Here is a 6,028-nt window from a genome sequence, read left to right as displayed (position 1 = left end):
GCGCCCGGGAAACTCCGGAGCGCGCGCAGTGACCGAGCTGTGCAGTCACGTATGCGTGACGTCACCGTCGCTGTGTTAGCGCAGCCCTACCTGCAGATGAGAGGCTCGGACTGCGGCCCATACAGGGCCCTGCACATACCAGGGACTGGCAGATAGAGGGCGCTGCACATACCAGGGACTGGCAGATAGAGGGCGCTGCACATACCAGGGACTGGCACATAGGGGGCGCTGCACATACCAGGGACTGGCACATAGGGGGCGCTGCACATACCAGGGACTGGCACATAGGAGGCGCTGCACATACCAGGGACTGGCAGATAGCGGGCACTGCACATACCAGGGACTGGCACATAGGAGGCGCTGCACATACCAGGGACTGGCAGATAGAGGGCACTGTACATACCAGGGACTGGCACATAGGGGGTGCTGCACATAACAGGGACCGGCAGATAAAGGACATTGCACATACCAGGGACTGGCGATAGAGGGCGCTGCACATACCAGGGACTTCGGTGCATACCTATCTACTACAGTAGTTGTGAACCGTACTCTGCGCCCGTGCTGAGCGCGGCGCCTGTGAGCCGCACGGACGTGACATAATAAGCAGCCAGACGTTTCCTCAGTGGGTGTTTCCTGACAGGACCATGGATCCCACTGAGGATTATCCAACCAGCTTAGGTCTCTGGCTATTGAGGTTGCTGAAGTTAAGCAACAACGCGTAGGCAGTATGGGGTTAACCGACCTTACGCTGGATCTACCAGTTCGTTTTTCTGGTAAAAGGCAGGAGTTTTTTGTATTCTAGGAATCCTGCAAATTGTACTTTAAACTGCGGCCTGTCTCTTCTAGTGATGAGCCTCAGGCGGTAGGGGTGGTGATCTCCAGGTTGCATAGAGATCTCCAGGCCTGGGCATTTTCATTGCCACCCTCCTCTGAGGCTTTTTCATCGGTGGATTCATTTTTTTCAGCTTTGGGTCTGATCTACGATGACCCCGATAGGGTATCCCTGGCGTAGGGTAAGATCCGTGGTCTACGTCAGGGAAATCACCTATTGAAGACTTTTGTGCAGAGTTTTGCCGTTGGTCTAATGTTTTACAGTGGAACAACCCCGCATTGCGGAGTCAAATTTGCTTTGCGATAAGATAAAGTATCTCATGGTTTCACGTCCCGCACCTAGAACTCTTGACAAGGCCATCTCTATAGCCATACGGATTGGTCGGTGGTTGAGAGAGCGGATAAGTGAGCTATCCTTTGCCTCGTCTGTAGAACCTGTGAAGCTTGATGAACCCATTTAATTAGGCTCTTTATCTAGTGGAACACGGAGAAGCAGGGGGCAGAGGTCACTGCTTTTTCTGTGGCTGTAAAGGACACTTTATACAAGTTTGTCCTTTTCGAGGGTCTCCGTCAGGGGAACTTGCTGGCCTGAAAGTTAAGAGGAAGTTCTCATTGGGTCTGCAAATCTCCTGGATATCATCCTCCAGGTTGGTCCTGCCAGCAGAGAGCCGTATTGGTGGGCATAGTTGCCTGGTAACAATCTTTTTGGATAGTAGAGCTGGAACCAATTTAATTCACTATGAGGTGGCCAAACGGCTGAGATTTGTTATAAGACCCTTGGATTGCCCGATACCTGTATCAGCCATTGATTCCGCCCCACTGTCCCAGAAGTGCTTAACATTTTTTTTGTCAGACGTTTGTCTTAAGATTGGGTTGTTCCATACAGAAAAAATGTTGTTTGTCATGGAGTCTCTCCTTACACAGGTAGTGTTGGGATTGTCATGGCTGAAGTTGCACAACCCAGTGGTAGACTGGGAAAAAGGAGACACGGTTCAGTGGAATCCTTCTTGTAGACAGAACTGCATGTCAGTCAATGTCTCTGCAGTACAAACCGAGGAGTTACTGGAGTACATCAAGGCTTTTGCTGACGTTTTTTCTAAGGAGGGAGCAGATAAATTACCACCTCGTATGCGGAGGGATTGCACTATTGACCTCATTGTAGGCTGCAAGCTACCCAAGAGTCACATGTATAATGTGTGCGGTCCAGAGAGGCAGGCTCTCAAGGAGATTACTTTTCTAGGGCATATTATAATCCCAGAAGGATTTAAGAGGGAGTCGGGGAAGGTCCAAGCTGTTTTTAACTGGGTTCAATCTGAGAATTTGAAGGCCCTTAGGGTTTACGAATTACTATCGTAAGTTTATACGCGGGTTTTCGGAGAGGGTCAAACCTTTGACTGATATGACGAAAAAAGGGCTGTTTTACTTCTGAATGGTCCCCAAAAGCAATTCATGCATTTGAGACTTTGAAGAGGTGTTTTGCATCTGCCCTCATTCTTGTACGGCCAGAGTCATTCAAGACTTTTGTTGTTGAGGTGGACGCTTCAGAGGTCGGGGTGGGGGCTGTTCTATCTCAAAGCGCCGGCGAATTAAAGAATCTTCGCCCTTGTGCATTTTTTCTCATAAAGGTTTAACTCTACTGAACAAAACTATGACATTGGGGACAGAGATTTGTTAGCCATTAAGTGGGCATTTAAGGAATGGCGACATCTTCTGGAAGGAGCCCAACATAAGGTGACTGTTATCACTGATCACAAGAATTTGATTTATTTAGAATCAGCGAAAAGACTTAACCCTAAACAAGCTCGGTGGTCGTTGTTTTTCGCTCGGTTTGATTTTGTGGTCACTTACTGACCTGACAGTCGTAATATCGGATGCTCTCTCTCTAGGAGGTTTGCCTAAAGACAAACTTTTTGTTCTGCTACATCTGAGGTTTCAAGTACTTTTGCAGATGCATAGCTCTGTTCTGGCAGGTCATCCTGCCATCAATAATACGCGTACGTTAATAAGTCCAGCTTTTTGGTGGCCGTCTTTAAGACATGATGTTTTTTGTTTTGTGTCGGCATGTGATGCCTGTGCTAGAGCCAAATCGCCTTGGCATCTCCCTGCCAGGAAGTTGTTGCCTCTACCCGTGCCAGAGAGACTCTGGACTGATCTGTCCATGGATTTTATCAGGGACTTACCTTCCTACAAGGGAAATATAGTTATCTTGGTGGTGGTTGATCATTTCAGTAAGATGTGTCATTTTGTTGCTCTGCCCGGCCTACCTAACACTAAGAAATTGGCTAAGCTCTTCATAGTTCATGTTATTAGGTTACACGGGGTACCATCTAACATTGTCTCTGATCGATGGGTGCAGTTTGTTTCCGGGTTCTGGAATTTTCTGTGTCGCCAGTTAGGCATACAACTGTTTTTTTTTTGTCCGCTTACCATCCTGAGACAAATGGCCAGACGGGGAGGTGTAACCAGAGTCTTGAGCAGTATCTGCGATGTTTTGCTTTAGAGCATCAGGATCGCTGGTCTTCTTACTTACCTTTGGCTGAGTTTGCTCTGAACAACAGATCTTTAGAATCTACAGGCACATCTCCTTTCTTTTTCAATTATGGGTTCCATCTGTGTTTTGATTCTTTTTCTAAATTCACGTCGGAGGTACCAGAAGAGAGTGAATTTTCATCTAGCCTCTAAGCAGTTTGGGAGGAGGTGCAGCGAAATATCAAGAGATCGGTCAGAAGCTACAAGAGGATGGCTGATAACAATAGGTCAGAGGGGGTTAGCTTTCAGGTAGGTGACTTGTTCTGGTTGTCTACAAGGAACATCAAGCTTAAACAACCATCTTTTAAGCTGGGTCCATGGTTTATTGGTCCTTTTAAGATTACTGAGAGCATTAACCTGGTGTCATTCAGATTGGAAATTCCTAGATCACTAAAAATCACCAATGTGTTCCATAAGTCTTTACTTAAAAAGGTGGTGAATCCCGGCTTTGGGTCGTCATTTCCTCCGCCAGTGTTGGTTGACGGGAATCTGCAGTTTGATGTCAGCCGCATCATTGACATTCGTCGAGTCAGCAACGCGCTGCAGTATCTGGTGCATTGGTGGGGGTACAGTCCTGAGGAGTGAACATGGGTTCCAGTGGCTGAGGTCAACGCAGACTGTTTAGTCAGGAATTTTCACAAGTGGAATCCTGGTAAACCAGGACCTAAGGATCCAGAGGCCCCTCCTTAGAGGGGAGGTACTGTTGCGGCTTGTCGGTCGCGACAGCGTCAGTGCATGGTGGCCTAGACATAGGCCAAGAACTGTTGCCTTGTTATGCAGGACAAGGGTTAATGCACCATGTGCAGAGACTGCTGGTGCTGTCTATCTTTGCTGCATGGATGCATGCTGGATTAGTCAGGGTCCAGGATAAAGACCATGGGGCCGTCTCTATCGAGACGAAGACTCCGCTTCTAGACGGGGACCCTTCACCCCCCCTGCTAGGTTAGGGCCAAGCTTCCTCCCTGTAGTGGTGTGACCGTTCAGCATAGCGTGGTGTGTGGCTAGTTCCTACAGTGTGTATGTTTCCTGTTGCCGTGTTGAGTGTAGTACTCTGATGTTGCACAGGCTTTTCATCTGGGTTACGTATTTCAGTTGTGGTGCGCACTGTTCTTTGGTGCATATCTATCTACTACATTAGTTGTGAACATTACCCTGCGTCTGTGCTGAGCGTGGTGCCTTTGAGCCGCACGGATGTGACAGATATCCCTGGAAAAGTATCAATATCTGTCTACTCACATGGTATGTTAGACCCTATAAATATGAGTGAGTGAGACGTGTGTGGGTCTTTCATCATCTTCAACGGTTGAGTGTGAAGTGGAGTGCCTGCCACATGGGGGTACCCTCAACCCTCATGTGGTGAAGTGATGGAGGAAGAGGAGAGGTATTTTGATGTCCCTATCCCAGGAACCTTTATCTGAAAGGGAGAGCTGAGTGGGGAGAGAAAAGTTCAGCGTGCAGTGATCCAAGATGAATCAAGTGAGTGTCTGTGGAGTGATCCTACCCCCATTCTCCTCCAGAGTGTTCCCCTTCCAAGAGCGGTACCTTACAGATAACGTGGACTGTAGGACCCGTGTCATCCTGTGTCTCCTCCCTGACCTCACAGTCTACTGTCCTACCTGCACTGGTGTGTATTAATCTGTACGTTGCCCAGTTACAAGTAAAGTTTTTCCAGCCCCTGTCCGTTCCCAGGGACTGAGGTACTAAAGTTAATTGTGTGTGGACTTCCTTCATCTCTGCACCGAGGATCATGCCGATGTGTAAGGAACTGTGACGTCATGCATGACAAGTCTACAGTTCACCACATGTATACAGGTAATCGCTGTCCCAGCATTGCCTGGAAAAGGCATAGCGGTATTTGGGCTGAGGTTGCGTGCTGTTGTTGTGAGGTCCGGGGAGGAGCCTGGTAAGAGCCACCGTGACAAGTGCCAACTCTACCCTCCCAACTCCTCCGCATGGGCCTCATGTCTTGGTGTCCGCTATGACGCTGCAGCGGCAGGTCTGTCTTTTTCTTTAGGTATGCCCAAAGGGCTAAACTGTATAATTGGATGAAATGCAAAAGTTCACAAGAACCATGCAAGGTGGTTTTTAACACTAAAGCACCTTGCATCCACGGAGAAAATGCATGTTGGCAAGCACGATATCAGGACGGGTTTCACGGCCCAATATCACACTCGCTTGTGTGAAATTAGGCTTAGGCTGCACTAAGGGTGCCTTCACACTTCACAATAAAATCGTGCGAGACGCTCAAATCTCACACAAATATGAAATCCATTCTTTTAAATGGGTTCATTCACATCTGCAGTGTTTTCCTGCATGGCACCACGTTGCGATGCAGAAAGCAAAATGCAGCATGTTCTTTCTCTTGGCGATATCGCCCATTGTTTTCAATGGGGCTGGCAGCAGCAGCGCCAGCCCCGTTGAAACCAGTGGGAGAACATCACGATCCCCTGCTGCAACTGCCCCAGCAATTTTTTTTTTTCATTTTTCTTCCCCCCCCCCCCCATTGATTTCAATGGGGCCAGTGCTGCTGCCACCGGCCCCATTGAAAACCGTGGAGAACAGCGTGATCTCCTGCTCCGGCTGTGACAGCTTCGGCAGGGGATTCCTTCATCCCTGTTCCGCATGTATACAATGGGGCTGTCGGCAGTGGCGCTGGCCACATTGCAAG

This window comes from Eleutherodactylus coqui, chromosome 2, assembly GCF_035609145.1.
Source record: "Eleutherodactylus coqui strain aEleCoq1 chromosome 2, aEleCoq1.hap1, whole genome shotgun sequence".
Lineage (NCBI taxonomy): Eukaryota > Metazoa > Chordata > Amphibia > Anura > Eleutherodactylidae > Eleutherodactylus > Eleutherodactylus coqui.
This window is presented reverse-complemented; position numbering follows the sequence as displayed.